This window comes from Pleurodeles waltl, chromosome 5, assembly GCF_031143425.1.
Source record: "Pleurodeles waltl isolate 20211129_DDA chromosome 5, aPleWal1.hap1.20221129, whole genome shotgun sequence".
NCBI classification, from domain to species: Eukaryota; Metazoa; Chordata; class Amphibia; order Caudata; family Salamandridae; genus Pleurodeles; species Pleurodeles waltl.
This window is the reverse complement of record NC_090444.1, coordinates 939,835,890-939,855,048: the sequence shown is the minus strand read 5'-3', so window position 1 is coordinate 939,855,048 and position 19,159 is coordinate 939,835,890.

Sequence of the window (19,159 nt, the reverse complement as noted above, 5' to 3'; positions counted from 1 at the left end):
ATGTTCGCCCTAGGTGTCATTGAGCACTCAGACAGCCCCTGGGCCAGTCCAGTGGTGCTTGTCCCCAAACCTCATAGTCAAAATGGAAAAAGGGAAAAGAGGTTTTGTGTCCACTACAGAGGGCTCAATACAGTTACAAAAACAGATGATCATCCTATATCCAGGGCAGATGAGCTGATAGATACACTATCATCGGCCCAGTATCTGAGCACCTTTGACTTGACTGCAGGGCATTGGCAGATCAAGCTATCAGAGGATGCTAAACCAAAAACTGCATTTTCAACCATTGGAGAACATTATCAATTTACAGTTATGCCACTGGGTCTGAAAAATGCACCTGCCACCTTTTCAAAAGCTGGCGAATACAGTCCTCCAAGGTCTGGAAGCATTCAGTGCAGCATATCTAGATGATATTGGTGTATTTAGCTCCACCTGGGATGACCACATTGTCCACCTGTGGAAAGTATTAGAGGCCTTGTAAAAGGCAGGCCTCACTATCAAGGCTTCTACATTCAAGATAGATCAGGGGAAAGTGGTTTATCTGGACACATAGTTGGTGAGAACAGATTGACCAACTACAAGGGAAGATCCAGACTATTTAGACTGGACGCCCCTTACTACTCAGACCCAGGCCACAGCCTTTCTTGGTCTCACTGTGTATCACAGGAGGTTCATTAAGAACTATGGCTCCACTGTTGCCCCTCTTATTGACCTCACCTCTAAGAAAATGCCCAAGAAGGTATTATGGACAGCCAGCTGTCAAAAGCTTTCGAGGAGCTTAAGCAGGCTAAGTGTACTGAACCTGTCCTAAAAAGCCCAAATTACTCAAAAAAATTAATTGTCCAGACAGATGCTTCTGAACTGGGGGTTGGGGCAGTGCTTTCACAACTAAACTCAGAGGGCCAGGATCAACCTGTTGCTTTTATCAGTAGGAGAGAAAAGTGTTGGTCAGCCATAGAGAGGGAGGCATTTTCTGTGGTCTAAGCCCTGAAGAAACTGAAATCATACTTATTTGGGACTCACTTCATAGTTCACAGAAATCACAAACCTCTCTTATGGTTACAACAGATGAAAGGAGAATCCCCTAAGTTGTTGGGGTAGTCTATGTCCCTACAGGGAATGGACTTTACATTGGAACACAGACCTGGGAGTAAGCACTCCAAAGCAGATGGACTCTCCAGATAGTTTCACTTAGACAATTAAGACTCATCTGGGCAAGGTTAGCCTCATTGTCCCTCATTTGGAGGGGGTGTGTAGGGATGTACCATCTTTCTTGGCATGTTAGCCCCTATTTCTGCCTGTTTGTTAGTGTGTTTTTACTGTCTGACTGGGATCCTGCTAGTCAAGACCCTAGTGCTCGCAGTTTGTGGCCTATATTTCAGAATGTTTTACTGTGTTGTCAGTATGCTTGACTGTGTCACTGGAGTCCTGCTAATCAGAACTCCACTGTGTATGCTCTCTCTGTTTCCAAATTTGTCACTATCATCTAGTGACTACTTATTTCACTCCGGATTGTCATACTGGACCCCCCATACGTCCCTAGCATATATACCATAGGTACCAGGGCATTGGGGTTCCTGGAGATCCTTATGGCTGCAGCATTTGTATTGCCACCCATTAGGAGCTCATACAAACACTTCTTCAGGACTACCACTGCAGCCTGAGTGAACTAGTGCAAGCACTATTTCACAGCCATTTTCACTACAGCAGGTAACCTATAAGTCACCTATATGTCTAACCTTCAGTTTCTGAAGGCTAGGTGCAAAGTTATTGTGTGTGAGGGCACCTCTGTACTTCCAAGTTCCCGGACTTCCTGAGTGCAGGGAAGCCATTATAAGTGTGCCCTACATATAGGTCAATACATATATGTAACTTCACAATGGTAACCCCGAATATGACCATGTGAGGTGTCTAAGATTGAGAAATCGTGCCCACAATCTGATTCTGGTATTGGAGGCCAATTCCATGCACCCCGGGGCCTCAACCATGGACCCCCATTACTGCCAAACCAGCTCTCTGAGGATTCCACTGCAGCCCCAGCTGCTGACACCTCACAGACAGGCGTCTGCCCTCCTGGGGCTTGAGAAGCTCAATCCCAGGAAGGTAGAACAATACATTTCCTTTAGGAGAGGGGTGGTACACCCTCTCCCTTTTGAAATAGGTGTTACAGGCATGGGAGGGGGATCCTCCCAGAGCCTCTGGAAATGCTTGGAAGGGCCCAAACGGTGCCCTCCTTGCATAATCCATTCTAAAACAGTTCAGGGACCCCCAGTCCTTGCTCTCACATGAATCTGTACAAAGGAAAGGCAAGTGACAACTCCCCTGTCCATTACCACCCCAGGGGTGGTGCCCAGAGCTCCCCCAGAGTGTCCCTGGGTTCTGTCATCTTTTTTCAAGGATGATCAGGTAACTCTGGGAGCATCTGAGTGGCCAGTGCCAGCAGGTAACATCAGAGACCCCTCCTGACAGGTGCTTACCTGGTTAGGTGACCAATCCCCCTCTGAGGGCTATTTAAGGTCTCTCCTCTGGTTGTTTCCTCAGATTCGGTTGTGCAAGACTCCAGAAGGAATCCTCTGCAACCTCTGCTTCATCTTTTACCATTGGATCAACCGCAGAAGTGCTCCAGGAACTCTACAACTGCAACAAAGTATCCAAGAAGGCTACTGCAACTCTCTAAGTTCAGCTCCTTCCAGCTACTGCAACAGTTTTCAGGTTGTGCATGCTCCGAGGACTGCCTGGCTTCATCTTGCACCAGAGGGACTGAAGGAATCTCCAGTGGAGTGACAGAGTCACTTCCCTGCTTCAGTAGGCACCTCTCCGCAATGACAAATGGTATTCTGGGTCCCCTCTCCTGACGACGAGCTTGGATACTGGAACACAGGTGGTGGACCAAAGTGACCCAGACTGTCCAAAGGTCCAATTGTCCAAATTTGGTGGATGTAAGAGCTTGCCTCCTTGAGCCAGACAGTACCCCTGTGCACTGTGTGTATTGCAGCTCCTAGGGCTTCTGTGTGCTTCTCCAAGGAATCCTTTGTGCACAGCATAGCCCAGGTCCCCAGCACTCTATCCTGTGACGCTCAGCTCCCTAAATGGTTCTCCGGCGGTGTGGGATCCCTTTGTGTAGTACTGCAATGATTGTGATTTGCAACTCCTTTGTACCCATGTCTTATGACTCCTGTGGGTGCTGCCTGGTCTTCTGAGGGTTCTCTGAAGTTCTGAGAGTCCCCTCTGTCTCTTCAGTCCGAGTTGAGACCCCCAGGTCCCTCCTGGGTCCAGGTAGCACCTTCTCCCACAAAACACGTCTTTTGCTTGAGCTGAAGCTTGTTGGCGGAATCCAATGATGAAAACCACTCGGCACCTCTTGCAGCAAGCAGAACTTGCAGCTGTCTTCTTTGGTGCATTTCTGACTTTTTTCTTCTAACCGTAGAATCCACTTTTGCACCCTCATCCGGGTTAGCAGGGGCTCCTGTTACTCCTGGACTCTTCAGTTGTTCTTGGACTTAATCCCCTCTCTCTGCAGGTCTTCAGGTCCAGGAATACATCATTTGTGCCTTGCAGTCTTGCTTGGTTGCTGCATAATTGTTTATCACGACTTCTAGTGTGTTCTGAGGAAACGCGCTGTACTTTATTTCTGCTTTCCTGGGCTCTGGGGTGGAGTACTTTTCTTACGTTTGGGGTGCTGTTACACTCCCAGCACCTCTCCATACACTACTCTTTCCTAGGTGGGACACCAACATTTGCATTCCACTATTTTAGTATATGGTTTGTGTTTCCCCATTGTAACCTATGGTGATTTTCACTATTTGCACTATTTTATGACTTTTTACTTACCTGATTTTGGTTACTAGAGTATATTTTATGTGTATTACTTAGCTCCTAAGGAAGTATAGCCTCTAAGATATTTTTGGCCTTGTGTCACTAAAATAAAGTACCTTTATTTTCAGTAACACTGAGTATTGTCTTTTCTTGTGTGGAATTACTGTGTGACTACAGTGGTATTGCAAGAGCTTCACATGTCTCCTAGTTGAGCCTTGGCTGCTCTGCCTACAGCTACCTCTAGACACCTCCTACATTTCAGTAATAAGAGATAACTGGACCTGGTATAAGGTGTAAGTACCTTAGGTACCCACTACAAACCAGGCCAGCCTACTACACTTACCATCCCCGTAGGTCATCCCACCTCTTCCTAATGTCGTCCATTGTGCTCCAAACAGTTGCGGCTCTACTCTGATGATTTTGTCGACGATGACGCTTAGATCCTTGTCTGTGAATCGTGTTTTTTTTGTGGTACCATGGTGGTTGTGCTGTGGGTGACGGGGTGTGTGATGTTCAGGGATGCTAGCTGTGCTATATGTTGGTGTGAGGTTGAGTGCTAGAATGTGTGTGTGGTTTGTGGTATTTGTGTGCAGTGGTGATGTGCATGTTGTGTTGCTCTTGATATTGTTCAGTGTTTTTGTGCCTGTGATATCTAGGTGCAGTGCCTTCTGTCAGTGTGCTCTAGCTTCGCCATGTCAGACTTTCTGGGTGCAAAGGATTCTGGGTCTGTGTAGGGGTATGCTTTGTAGTGCTGTGGTCAGGTTTCTGTGGTGTATCTATGTGTATCAGGTGTGGGGTATCAGTATTGTCCAATGTGGTGCAGTGTTCTGGTGGAAGTGCATTTTTGTCCGCTGCAGTTCGGACTGTCAATGGAATGGCGCCATGCTAAGACTGCAGTGCTGATTTGTGATTCGTAATTTGGAGTGCGGGATTTGTCAGTGTAGCTGTGCTGGTGGTGGAATCACCTCTTTCACGCTGTCAATCAGGCTGACGGTGTCGGGTTTTTGTATTTTTTTTGGGGGTGTTGTGTTGGTGACTCGGAATACAGCGGTCTTCTGACTGCCATAATTGGAACTCTTTCGGCACCTGCTTACACGGCAGTCTTCGGTACAGACCGCCGAAGTCAAAATGAGCACCTCAGTCTCATACAAAGACGGAGAGTCACGCACCCACTCCTACACCCATATACACTTCAACCACTATGACACACAGACAGATACTCTCACACCCATTCTCATAGCAAAACAGACACTCTCATACCCATGTCCTTACCCAGACACTGACACACCAAGACAGACATTGTCACACCCAGTTCACACCTATAGAGGGTCTGTCACAACCAGTCTCACACCAAAACACTCTCACGGCCACTCTCACACCTAAAGATTCTGACACCCAATCAGATATCCTGACAGACAGTCTCACAAGGAGTCTTACATAATACACTTATTTTTATAGTATTTTTAGGGGGATAGTGTGATGGTTACTTATAAATTCAAGCACATACCTAGAAAGTAGTTAGGTAGCCAGCAGTATCAGAGTGAATGACACACATACATACCAACACAGCAAGTAACTTATTTATAGAGTCACTTAGAGACATTTACAGATTCATAGAGTTAGTAAGAGAGCAGTGATATACTTACATATTTACTTAAACATCTGATGGCACAATAACAAGTGTCTCATACACTCACTCAGATATGTAGCCGGGTACTGACACAAACTATTCAGCCATTTTGACAACTACTCCTTAAAACATGATTTGAGCTTTTTCTGCAGAGGCTGAGTGTGCACATTTAGGCTCAGATTTAAGAGGGCCTAGCACCATTCTAACGACACATTAGCATATATTTTTTAGTGCTAATGTGGCGTTAGATGGGCAAAAATGCCATGCCATATTGACAAAGTTGTGCAATGCTTGCCTTGCAGCACTTTGTAACCCTTGCACCAAATTATGCCTGCACTAGGCAGAATGTATTCAAGGGCGTTCCCCTGTTGGGTGGTGGGGGAGGGGTTGGGGGGTTTCATCAGAAAACATTGATGAAGGCAAATATGGTGTAGCTGGTTGTGACAATTGTTTGGTTTGGCATGCAAAAAGTAACTTAATAAGCCACAGAACACTTAGTTGTCAAACTGCTGAGAAAAAAACTAAAAGGTAATGTTAGTCCTGACAGCCGTGGGGTGATCATCCCCCAACATTTTGCCTGCCTCCCTTCATTTTTCTGACCCTGCTTTTGCTGGTTTTAGGACTGCAAACTTTACCACTGATGTCCAGTGCTAAAGTGCATATGCTCTCTCCCCTAAATTTGGTTACATTGGTTTATACCCAGTTGGCATATTTAATTTATCTGTATATCCCTAGTAAGGTGCACTACATGTGCCCAGGGCCTAGAGATTGAATACTACTAGTGGGCCTGCAGCACTAGTCGTGCCACCCACATAAGAAGCCCCTTAACCATGTCTCAGGCCTGCCATTGCAAGGCCTATGTGTGCAGTTTCACTGCCACTTCGAATTGGCATTTAAAAGTGCTTGTGAAGCCTTGTGAAGCTTATGAAGGGGAAATCTCCCTTTTCCTACATATGTCACCCCTAGGGTTGGCCCTAGGTACCCGTGGGGGCAGGGTGCTGTGTAAGTAAAAGGTAGGACACATATCTGTGTGCTTCATATGTACTGGAACTCCTAAATTTGTTTTCCACTTCTGTGAGGCCTGTTCCTTTTTATAGGCTAACATTAGGGCTACCATCATAAACTGTTTGAGTGGTAGATTTGATTAGAAAGGAGTAAATAGGTCATGTTTAGTATGGCTAAATGGTAATACAAAATCCTGTTGACTGGTGAGGTTGGATTTTATATTACTATTTCTGAAATGCTACTTTTAGAAAGTGAGCATTTCTCTCCACATAAATACTTCTGCGCCTTACAGCCTGTCTCCAATCCACGTCTGGGCTGGACTGGGCTGGTTGACAGCTCCCTTGAGTATTTCACCCAGACAACCATAAACACAGGATGCTCATTCACACCTGCACACATCTGCATACTGAATGGGTATTACTGGGCTGGAAGGGTGGTGGGCCTGACACTTACATTTTAAAGGACAGTGGTCTGCCCTCACACAAAGACCTGCCAAACCCCCTGCTGGGACCCTGGCAGACAGGGATGTACTGAAAGGGGACCTTCTGCACTTCAAAACCACTCTTTGAAGTCTCCCCCACTTCAAAGGCACTTCTGGGTACATAAAATGGGTCCCTGACCCTACCAAACTAGACACTTCTTGGGACAGACACTTTGCACCAGAACCTGCAACCTGCCTAGAGAAGCTGCCAGGCTGCCCAAAGAACTCACCTGGACTGCTTTGCTGTAAAGGACTGCAGCCTTGCTGTTGCCCTGATGCCTTGCTGGCCTCTGGCTCTGCTGAGAAGTGCTCCCCAGCTTGAGCTTACCTCCTGTCTCCTGACGTCTCAGGGCCAAAAAGACATCATCTCTGCAAAGAAACTCCTTTTGCGGTGAAACTTGACACACAGCCTGCCAGAATTGACGCACAACCTGTCCAGCGGTGAGAAAATCACTACATCGCAGAACCTAAACAACTCAGCCTGGCTTCCTGAGTGGAGATTGATGCAGCTCCAGCGTTGCGACCAGAACCTCGACACAGCCTACCAGATAGACGCATCACAGAGCCAGAACAATGCATCTCGACTTCCTGCTAAAAGAATCGACGCAGCGTCAGCCCTGAGACAGAAACTCCACTGCATCGCCCACCAGATCGACTCAACAGCTGTGACTTTGTCCCGCATGCCCAGGATTTCCATGCATCATCCCTGGGGGTCAAAAGCCCCACAACTCAAAGAGGATTCAAGCCTGTGCACCAGAATTAGATGCAAAGTCCTTGCCATGTGGAAAAGAATTAAAGCATTGTCTGGGTGTGCCTGGAAATCCAATGCACACCTACCTTTTTTGATGCATTTCCTCCTCTTTGGCCTACATGTGTGTAATTGTGACGCGAACCAGGTACTTTGTGCTTGCAAGAGACACTTGTTGCTTTTAAGAACTAAGGCGGTCATTATGAACTAGGCGGTTTGGCCCGCCATGCCGGCGTTGGCGGGTGAAAACGCTAGCCAGCATGGTGGGCCAAACCACCACAAAATGAACCCGGTGAGGGCCGCCATCAGCAGCCCTCACTCACCGCCAGGCTACCCCTCGGATAATGTTTCCTAATCCTCCAGCCTTTCCCTGGCCAGTTTTCCCGACAGGGAAAGGCTGGTGGAAGGGGTGCACCGGGGCACCCCTGGGGGCCCCTGCACTGCCCATGCACTTTGCATGGGCAGTGCAGGGGCCCCGGTGCAGTGCCCCATCGCTCAGGTCCCTGCCTGATTCTCGGGCAGTGATCTGCACGACAGGTGCAGCTGCACCCGCCGCACAGAGGCATTGGCAATGTCCCGGCCAGGCCTTCCTGTGGGCCGGCGGGCGGAAACAATGTTTCCGCCCGCCGGCTCACAGGAAGTTCATTATATGGCCAGCAGGGATCCGGGGATGCTGGCGGTCAGTGTTTTGACCACCAGCATGAACACAGCGGTTGCTACCGCTGTGTTCATAATGAAGGCCTAAATACTCTTATCATTACAAAAGTAATATTTCAACTTGTGATTATCAAATCTTGACAGTTTTTACCTTAATTTAACCAGATAAATACCTTATATTTTCCTAAACCTGTGTGGCATCATTTTGTAGTGTTCTCACTCTGTTATTGCATGATTTTTTGCACAAATACTTTACACGTTGCCTTCTAAGTTAAGCCTGACTGCTCAGTGCCAAGCTACCAGAGACTGTGGGCACAGAATAATTTTAATTTTGTGTGACTTACCCTGACTAGGACTGTGATGCCTATTTGGGCAAAGGTGTATACCTCTGCCAACTAGAGACCCCATTTCTAACATTGATGATCAGTGGTGAGGGTAGGACTTGTATTTTTACAGTAACATACAATAGCTACATGTACACTACCTACCCACGGTTGAAGGTGAACTTGATTTTTATTCTCTTGTCCGCAATTCCATTTTTCAGCTTACCAGTTTGATCAAACCCTCATACAACATGTCTCCAGCTGGGTCTCTAGCAGGAGCTGGGGAGTTTGACCTAGCCAAACTGGAGACATAAACTGTTAGCCAGCTGAGGGGGTTCTGCAAGGGGATGGGAGTACCTATCCGGGGTGCCTCCAGAAAGGAGGAGTACCAAAAGGAGCTGAGGGCCTGGGCAGAAGCCCGTTCACAAGATGATGTTGAGGTGGAGGAGCGCAAAGATGACCCCTCAGAGGATTTGCTACCAGCAATGGGGGCTGTTACCCCTGGACCTGTGCCCCCTGCTAAACCAGGGAGCAGTATCTCTAACCATGGCCTGACCACAGAGGAAAGGAGGGAGGAGAGATAATTTAAACTGTAAATGGCAAAGTTAAACATGAAGGCAGAAGAGAGGAAGGTTTAGAGAGAAGTTGAGAGAGCCTTGGCTGAGAAGAAACTTCTGTTGGCTCATGAACTGAGTCTGAAAGAGCTGGATATCAAGGCTAGGCAGTCTGAGTCCCGCAGTGATGGTGGCAGCATACATGCAGGACCTGCTGGAGACAAGAAGGTTTGTATACCTAAAAATGTGGTTCCAAGTTATGTGGTGGAAGATGACATTGATAACTGGTTGGCTGCTTATGAAGTTGCACTAAGGGCTTATGGGGTTCCTGAGGAGCAATGGGGGGCAGGCTTGTGGGGGTATGATCCAGTTGTGGAGAGGGACACACTCCTTACCTTGCATCCAAGGGATCAAAACATATACACGCCCATGAAAACCGCTTTACTTGCCAAGTTTGGGCTGACCCCTGAGAAATACCATCAGAGAGTCAGGGACAGCACCAAACTCTACACACAGACTTAGGTGGACTTCTTTGATTTCTCCAGTAAGGCACTGAATAGATGGGTGCGGGCAGTAAAGTAGATGACTATGTGGGGTTATATAATCTAATCCTGAGAGAGCATATGCTCAGTGTTTGCTTTACAGAATTGCACCAGGACCTAGTTGACAGTAAGCTGACTGATCCTAGAAAGTTTGCTGACGAGGCAGACCTCTGGGCTAGCACCAGAGTGCCCAAAAAGGTATCTGGCAGTACACCCACAAAGGTGGTCAGGGTTCCCATCAGAAGAAACAGAGGGGAGAAAAACTTAAAAATAAGGAGCTCTCAAATTGCCCCCAAAACAATTCCCAGGGGGTAGTGGTAACCAGTCATAGCCTGATCCTGAAAAGAAGCCAGGGTTTGTAGGAGGCTGGACTGGCTTGTAGTGAGTACCAAGGGGTACTTACACCTTGCACCAGGCCCAGTTATCCCTTATTAGTGTATAGGGTGTCTAGCGGCATAGGCTGATAGATAATGGTAGCTTAGCAGAGCAGCTTAGGCTGAACTAGGAGACGAGTGAAGCTCCTACAGTACCACTAATGTCATATGCACAATATCATAAGAAAACACAATACACAGATATACTAAAAATAAAGGTAGTTTATTTTTATGACAATATGCCAAAAGTATCTCAGTGAGTACCCTCAGTATGAGGATAGCAAATATACACAAGATATATGTACACAATACCAAAATATGCAGTAATAGTATTAGAAAACAGTGCAAACAATGTATAGTTACAATAGGATGCAATGGGGACACAGAGGGATAGGGGCAACACAAACCATATACTCCAAAAGTGGAATGCGAACCACGAATGGACCCCAAACCTATGTGACCTTGTAGAGGGTCGCTGGGACTATTAGAAAATAGTAAGGGTTAGAAAAATAGCCCACCCCAAGACCCTGAAAAGTGAGTGCAAAGTGCACTAAAGTTCCCCAAAGGACATAGAAGTCGTGATAGGGGAATTCTGCAGGAAAGACACAAACCAGCAATGCAACACCAATAGATTTCCAGTCGAGGGTACCTGTGGAACAAGGGGACCAAGACCAAAAGTCACAAGCAAGTCGGAGATGGGCAGATGCCCAGGAAATGCCAGCTGTGGGTGCAAAGAAGCTGCTACTGGGCAGTAGAAGCTTAGGTCTCTGCAGGAATGACAAGGGCTAGAGACTTCCCCTTTGGAAGACAGATCCCACACGCCGTGGAGAGTCGAGCAGAAGTGTTTTCCCGTCGAAAGACCTCCAACAAGCCTTGCTAGCTGCAAATCGTGCGGTTAGTGTTTTTGGATGCTGCTGTAGCCCAGGAGGGACCAGGATGTCGCCAATCGCGTCAGGGGACAGAGGGGGCGGCGAGCAAGACAAGGAGCCCTCTCAGCAGCAGGTAGCACCCACAGAAGTGCCAGAAACAGGCACTACGAGGATGCGTGAAACGGTGCTCACCCAAAGTCGCACAAAGGAGTCCCACGTCGCCGGAGAACAACTTAGGAGGTCGTGCAATGCAGGTTAGAGTGCAGTGGATACAGGCTGGACTGTGCACAAAGGATTTCCGCCGGAAGTGCACGGGGACCGGAGTAGCTGCAAAAGTCGCGGTTCCCAGCAATTCAGTCTGACGTGGGGAGGCAAGGACTTACCTCCACCAAACTTGGACTGAAGAGTCACTGGACTGTGGGAGTCACTTGGACAGAGTTGCTGGATTCAAGGGACCTCGCTCGTCATGCTGAGAGGAGACCCAAGGTACCAGTGATGCAGTTCTTTGGTGCCTGCGGTTGCAGGGGGACGATTCCGTCGACCCACGGGAGATTTCTTCGGAGCTTCTAGTGCAGAGAGGAGGCAGACTACCCCCACAGCATGCACCACCAAGAAAGCAGTCGAGAAGGCGGCTGGATCAGCGTTACAGAGTTGCAGTAGTCGTCTTTGCTACTATGTTGCAGTTTTGCAGGCTTCCAGCGCGGTCAGAAGTCGATTCCTTGGCAGAAGGTGAAGAGAGAGATGCAGAGGAACTCGGATGAGCTCTTGCATTCGTTATCTAAGGAATCCCCAAAGACAGAGACCCTAAATAGCCAGAAAAGAGGGTTTGGCTACCTAGGAGAGAGGATAGGCTAGCAACACCTGAAGGAGCCTATCAGAAGGAGTCTCTGACGTCACCTGGTGGCACTGGCCACTCAGAGCAGTCCAGTGTGCCAGCAGCACCTCTGTTTCCAAGATGGCAGAGGTCTGGGGCACACTGGAGGAGCTCTGGACACCTCCCAGGCGAGGTGCAGGTCAGGGGAGTGGTCGGTCCCCTTTCCTTTGTCCAGTTTCACGCCAGAGCAGGGCTAAGGGGTCCCTGAACCGGTGTAGACTGGCTTATGCAGAAATGGGCACCATGTGTGCCCATGAAAGCATTTCCAGAGGCTGGGGGAGGCTACTCCTCCCCTGCCTTCACACCATTTTACAAAGGGAGAGGGTGTAACACCCTCTCTCAGAGGAAGTCCTTTGTTCTGCCATCCTGGGACAAGCCTGGCTGGACCCCAGGGGGGCAGAAACCTGTCTGAGGGGTTGGCAGCAGAAGCAGCTGCAGTGAAACCCCAGGAAAGGCAGTTTGGCAGTACCAGGGTCTGTGCTACAGACCACTGGGATCATGGGATTGTGCCAACTATGCCAGGATGGCATAGAGGGGGCAATTCCATGATCATAGACATGTTACATGGCCATATTCGGAGTTACCATTGTGAAGCTACATATAGGTAGTGACCTATAGGTAGTGCACGCGTGTAATGGTGTCCCCGCACTCACAAAGTCCAGGGAATTTGCCCTGAACAATGTGGGGGCACCTTGGCTAGTGCCATGGTGCCCTCACACTAAGTAACTTTGCACCTAACCTTTACCAGGTAAAGGTTAGACATATAGGTGACTTATAAGTTAGTTAAGTGCAGTGTAAAATGGCTGTGAAATAACGTGGACGTTATTTCACTCAGGCTGCAGTGGCAGGCCTGTGTAAGAATTGTCAGAGCTCCCTATGGGTGACAAAAGAAATGCTGCAGCCCACAGGGATCTCCTGGAACCCCAATACCCTGGGTACCTCAGTACCATATACTAGGGAATTATAAGGGTGTTCCAGTAAGCCAATGTAAATTGGTAAAATTGGTCACTAGCCTGTTAGTGACAATTTGAAAGAAATGAGAGAGCATAACCACTGAGGTTCTGGTTAGCAGAGCCTCAGTGAGACAGTTAGGCACCACACAGGGAACACATACATATAGGCCACAAACTTATGAGCACTGGGGTCCTGGCTAGCAGGGTCCCAGTGACACATAACAAACATACTGAAAACATAGGGTTTTCACTATGAGCACTGGGCCCTGGCTAGCAGGATCCCAGTGAGACAGTGAAAACACCCTGACATACACTCACAAACAGGCCAAAAGTGGGGGTAACAAGGCTAGAAAGAGGCTACTTTCTCACAGGGTTCTTTGGCAAAAAGAAAGGGAAGTTTATACCCAAATGCTTAGAGTGTACCAAGTTTGGTCACTACAAGGGCGACACCAAGTGTCGCATGTGGGCACAGCCCCCCACTGGAGGGCAGACACCAGGGTTGGCTAGCGTAGCGCTCAAGGAAGAGGTAGTCACATATTGCTTTGGGGAACAGACAGAGGTAACCCTAGTATCCCTGGGAGATGAGGAAATGGTGCCAAAAGCCCATATGCCTGCCAATACTTCCAAGTATAGGCAGTGGGTCACCATTAATGAGCAAAGGGTGGAGGCTCTGCGTGACACAGAAGCCAGCATGACCACTGTCGGGTTCAGCTGTTGTCAGCAGAGCATGTCATCCCCAATACATTCCACCAGGTCATCGTCACTGACAATCGTGAGAGTCACCTACCGGTGGCTTTCGTTCCCTTTGAGTGCGTGGGGGTCTCTGGTACTCATGGGCTTATAGTAAGGTTCAACAAGACTCTAAAAGGCATGATCACAGGCCTACCTAAGGCCATAAGACATAAGTGGGTCGTCCTCTTGTCATGGCTTCTCTTAGCTTATAGAGAGGTGCCCTTGAAAGGGGTGGGGTTCAGCCCCTTTGAACTTCTCTATGGGTACCCTGTCATGGGACCCCTAAGCATAGTAAAAGATGGGTGGAAGAAAGCTCCCAGGAAACCCCCCTCAGGATGTGGTCAGTTACATGCTGGCACTCCGCAACCAGATGCAATGCTTCTGGAAACAGGCCAAGAGCAATATTTCAACCCAGTCAAGAGGTGAAGAAGCAATGGTATGACCAGAAGGCCACCCTGGTAGAATTCTCACCTTGAGACAAGGTATGGGTAATGGAGCTAGTAGAGCCAAGAGCTCTCCAGGACCACTGGACTGGCCCATTCAAAATCAAGGAGCAGAAGGGGGAGGCCACTTCCTTAGTGGACCTCAAGTCACCTAGAAACCCCCCTAAGGGTGCTCAATCAAAACAGAGTGAAACCTCATTTTGAGAGGTCTGAAGTCACCATGCTTCTGATGATGGATGAGGGTATGGAAGAGGAGAGTGAGCTTCCCCCCAATGTCCTCTCTGCCAAAGAAGGTGATAGGTCAGTGGAGGGTGTCAATCTCTCTGACTCCCTGACCCTAGATCAGAGAGGGGACTGCTACAATTTGTTGGAGTAGTTCTCTTCCCTATTTTCCCTCACCCCTGGACTCATAAACATGTATGTCCATGGCATTGATACAGGAGACAGTCCCCCTTTAAAGAATAACATTTACAGAGTGTCAGATAAGATGATGTCCACCATCAAGGAGGAAGTTGCCACAATGCTGGCTCTTGGGGTAATAGAGATGTCCAGCAGTCCCTTGTCCAGGCCAGTGGTGTTGGTTCCCAGGACTGCTGATCCCGGTGCAAAGCCAGAGCTTAGGTTCTGCGTGGACTACTGGGGTCTCTACTGTGTCACTAAGACAGATGCTCACCCCATCTCCTGAGCTGATGAGCACATAGACAGGCTAGGCGCTGCCAAGTTCCTTAGTACCTTTGACCTCACTTCGGAGTACTGGCAGATCACCTTGACAGAAAGGTCAAAAGAGAGATCAGCTTTTTCTACTCCGGAGGTTCATTACCAGTTCCAGGTCATGCCCTTTTGGCTAAAAAGTGCCCCGCTACCTTCCAACGGTTGGTCAACGGGGTCCTAGCTGGCAAGGATACCTTCTGTGCAGCCTACCTAGATGACAACGCCGTCTATAGTTCCAGCTGGGAGGAACACCTGCTCCACGTCAAGAAGGTGCTTCAGGCCCTGCAACAGGCAGGCCTGATCATCAAGGCCTGTAAGTGCCAGATTGGGCAGGGTTCCGTGGTGTACTTGGAAAACCTGGTAGATGGTGGCAAGGTGCAGCCCCTCCAGGACAAGATTGAAACAATCAAGGCCTGGCAACCCCCTAGAACCCAGACAGAGGTGAGAGCCTTCTTAGGTCTCACCAGATACTACCGGAAATTTGTTAAGTGTTGTGGCTCATAGTGGCCCCCTTATCAGAACTCACATCCAAGAAGCAACCTAGGTTGGTGAATTGGACAGAGGCTTGTCAGAAAGCCTTTGACTCCCTGAAGGAAGCCCGGTGCACGGCACCCGTGTTCAAAGCCCCTGACTACTGCAGAGAATTAATTGTGCAGACACACGCTTCAGAGCATGGCATAGGGGCGGTCCTAGCACAGCTAAATGAGGAGGGCCTAGACCAACCAGTAGTCTTCATTAGCAGAAGCCTATTACCACAGGAAAAGCGATGGAGTGCTATTAAAAGAGAAGCATTTTCTGTGGTTTGGGCATTGAAGAAGCTGAGACCATACTTGTTTGGGACTCACTTCCAGGTTCAAACAGACCACAGGCCCCTCAGATGGCTCATGCAGATGAGGAGTGAAAGTCCTAAACTGTTGAGGTGGTCCATTTCCATACAGGGGATGGACTTTACGATGGAGCTTCGCCTGGGGACTGATCATGCCAATGCTGATTGCCTCTCCAGGTACTTTTGCCTTAGCGATGATAGCTCCCAAGGGGTTGGATAGCTCTCCCCAATTTCAGCTGGTGGGGGCACATGTTAGACCTGACAGCCTTGGGGTGGCTACCCCCACCTTTTTACCTGCCTCCCTCCACTTTTTGACACTTTTTTTGCTGGTTTTAGGACTCTGCAGCTCTTTACCATTGCTAACCAGTGCTTAAGTGCATATGCTCTCTCCCTTAAAACATGGTAACATTGGTTCATATCCAGTTGGCATATTTGATCTACTTGTAGTTCCCTGGTAAAGTGCACTACATGTGCCCAGGGCCTGGAGATGGAATGCTACTAGAGGGCCTGCAGCACTGGTTGTGCCACCCACATAAGTAGCCCCTTAACCATGTCTCAGGCCTGCCATTGCAAGACCTGTGTGTGCAGTTCCACTGCCACTTCCGCTTGGCATTTAAAAGTACTTGCCAAGTCTTAGTACTCCCCTTTTTCTACAAATGTCACCCCTAAGGTTGGCCCTAGGTAACCCAGAGAGCAGGGTGCTGTGTAAGTAAAAGGCAGGGCATATATCTGTTTGTTTTATATGTACTGGTAGTGAAAAACTCCTAAATTAGTTTTCCACTGCTGTGAGGCCTGCTCCTTTTCATAGGCTAATCTTAGGGCTACCCTCATAAACTGTTTGAGTGGTGGATTCCGATTAGAATGGGAGGGGTAAAAGGTCATGTTTAGAATGGCCAAAATGGTAATGCAAAATCCTGCTGACTGGTGAGGTTGGATTTTATATTACTATTTCAGAAATGCTACTTTTAGAAAGTGAGCATTTCTCTGCACTTAAATCCTTCTGTGCCTTACAGCATGTCTCCAATCCACATCTCGTCTGGTCTGGTTGACAGCTACCGTGTGCATTTCACCCAGACAATCACAAACACAGGATGCTCATTCACACCTGCACACATCTGCATACTAAATGGGTCTTCCTGGGCTGGAAGGGTAGAGAGCCGACATATTTCAACGGACAATGGCCTGCCCTCACACAAAGGCCTGCCAAACCCCTACTGTTTGTGAGGTGGCAGGAGATTCAGCTGTGTTGGGGATAGTCCAGGATGAGTCTAGCTGCTGCATTCTGGACTCTTTGAAGGTGTGATTGAAGTTACTTGGTAATGCATGGAGTGCTTTGCCGTAGTCCGGTTTGCTGGTGATGAGTGCATGGGTTACTGTCTTCCTCATATCAGGGGGAATCCATTTGAAAATCTTTTGCAGGAGACAGAGGGTGTAGAAGCCTGATGAGGAGACGTTGTTAAATGGGGTCCCTCTTTAGTCAATAAAGTAAAGCTCACTGACTCTCCCTTCCTATGTACACCCACATTATAAGGCCTATTTCAGGTCACTACCCACTCTGAATAGTCCCTTCTACATCAGGCTACCTGTGATCAGTCCTTGGGCTGCGCACAACAGGGGTCTCCCACACACAGTCCTCACATATGAGTGCACATGTGTACACGTGTCCATGTGTAACCAGCCAGGTGCCTCTTCTCCTTGCTGTATCATAGCAGCCTTGTCTAAAAGGGGGGCAATGGTGGTCATCACTTGCAGTCCATTTTACCATGAGTTTACTGTGGGTGAGTTCCAGTTATGAGCCCCCCCCCCACGTAAAAGGCCAAAATCCAGGTAATCAAAAAGCAAAAAATACAGGTAGATTTGATAGTCAGAACCACCTTCTCACAGGCTGCACCATGCTTGTCCCCCTGGAACGAAGTCTGGTCCTAATTGAGTTTCTGGTATACATCTTCCAATTTCAAGTGACAAGAGGCCCAGGCAGGGGTGTTTCTGTCCACCTGCACGCTTTATAAGGCAGGGCAAAAGTTAAATGAGACATCTTCTAATCACTATCAGATTTCCATCAATCTCCCCCTTCACTCTGTCTCTATGTGGTGATCCTTGTTGGAGTTCCTCCTCTACACAGGGGTCAAGGGGAATCCTATGTGGAATTATGCAATACAGTTCTGGATTGGTTTGCATGCTACAGAGGGTTTCCTTTCTCCCTGGGTGGTGATATTCTGCTCACTTGCAGGTTTGGATGGGTTGGCTAGGTCTAGCTGACTAACATAAGGAGTGTGTTACTGTGAATTTTAGATCACAGTTTCTAGACAAAAGTTTGCTGTTTGGACCTATGAGCAAGGCTGCTACCAGGGGTAATAGCACCCTGGGTCCATTAGGATAATTATTTCAACCCAATTCCTTTCTCTTGCAGTCAGATGACCACCCGGCAACCACATTCAATGATAATGGCAGGAGCAGTTAGTTGAATGTACTTCATGCTCCTCAAGTCTTGCAATCGACTGGGCTGACTCCAGATTCTTCCTCCTGTGTAGGGGATCTGGTACCTATACCTGTAACAAACTGCTATGAAGTTCTGTCCAGCATGGACTTATATTTGGATGGTGTCAATGCCCCTTTTCCTGTGGACATCCTTATGGGAGATGGGGTTTGAAGGAGGGGTTAACAACTAATAGCATTAATTACTCATTTTCGGTTTTGAGCTGGAATATTGCTGGGATTAAGGACAAGATTTCTAACCCAGCTTATTTTAATTTCATTGCCAAATATAACTTTTTCACTTTACAGGAAACCTGGGACACTACTCCTCCATTTGTGTCAGTTTTGCCTGCTAGCCTTGTACTGATATCTCTTCTACATATGGCAGTCCCATGAGCAACCTTCCTATATGGGTTTATTTGAGCCGAAGCTTGGAAATATCGGTCTTGGACACCAGAAGTTCTGCCTTTCTATCAACGATAAATTGAGCCCCTTTAATTTTTATTTAATACCTTTAAAAAAAAAAGAAAAATCCTGTGTATGTTTGTTTTACTCAATTGCTTTCCTTCCTGAGTAATTTGAAGCCTTTAGGGGTTGGATTCTTGCCCCAGCCCAATTATCTTCTTTGTGGAGACTTCAATGCCAAAATGGCAGCTAATCTCAAAATGCAAGAGCCTAAGGTGGTCATTACAACCCTGGCGGACGGTGTTAAAGCGGCAGTAAGACCGCAAACAGGCCAGCAGAAAAAAAAAGGGAATTATGACGTGGCGGAAACCGCCAACAAAGACAGCCACTTTAACACTCCGACCGCCACGGTGGTACAGACAAACAGCGCAGCGGTCACCGCCAACAGACAGGGGGGAGACAAAGTACCGCCTACAGTATCACAACCTACCAATCCGCCACCTTTTTCGGGGCGGATTCACCGTGGATATAAACAAGGCGGAAACAGCCATTTCAATGGGAAAACACTCACCTCTACACACTCCACGAGGAAGGAGGACACCATGGAACCGGAACTCCAAATACTCCCTGCGATAGTCTTCCTGCTCCTGTACAATCATCAGCAACGCCGGCGCCGAAGCCAACGGTGAGTACTGCACCTACGACATAGGGGAGGGGGAGGCAAAAGTCAGGGACACACAC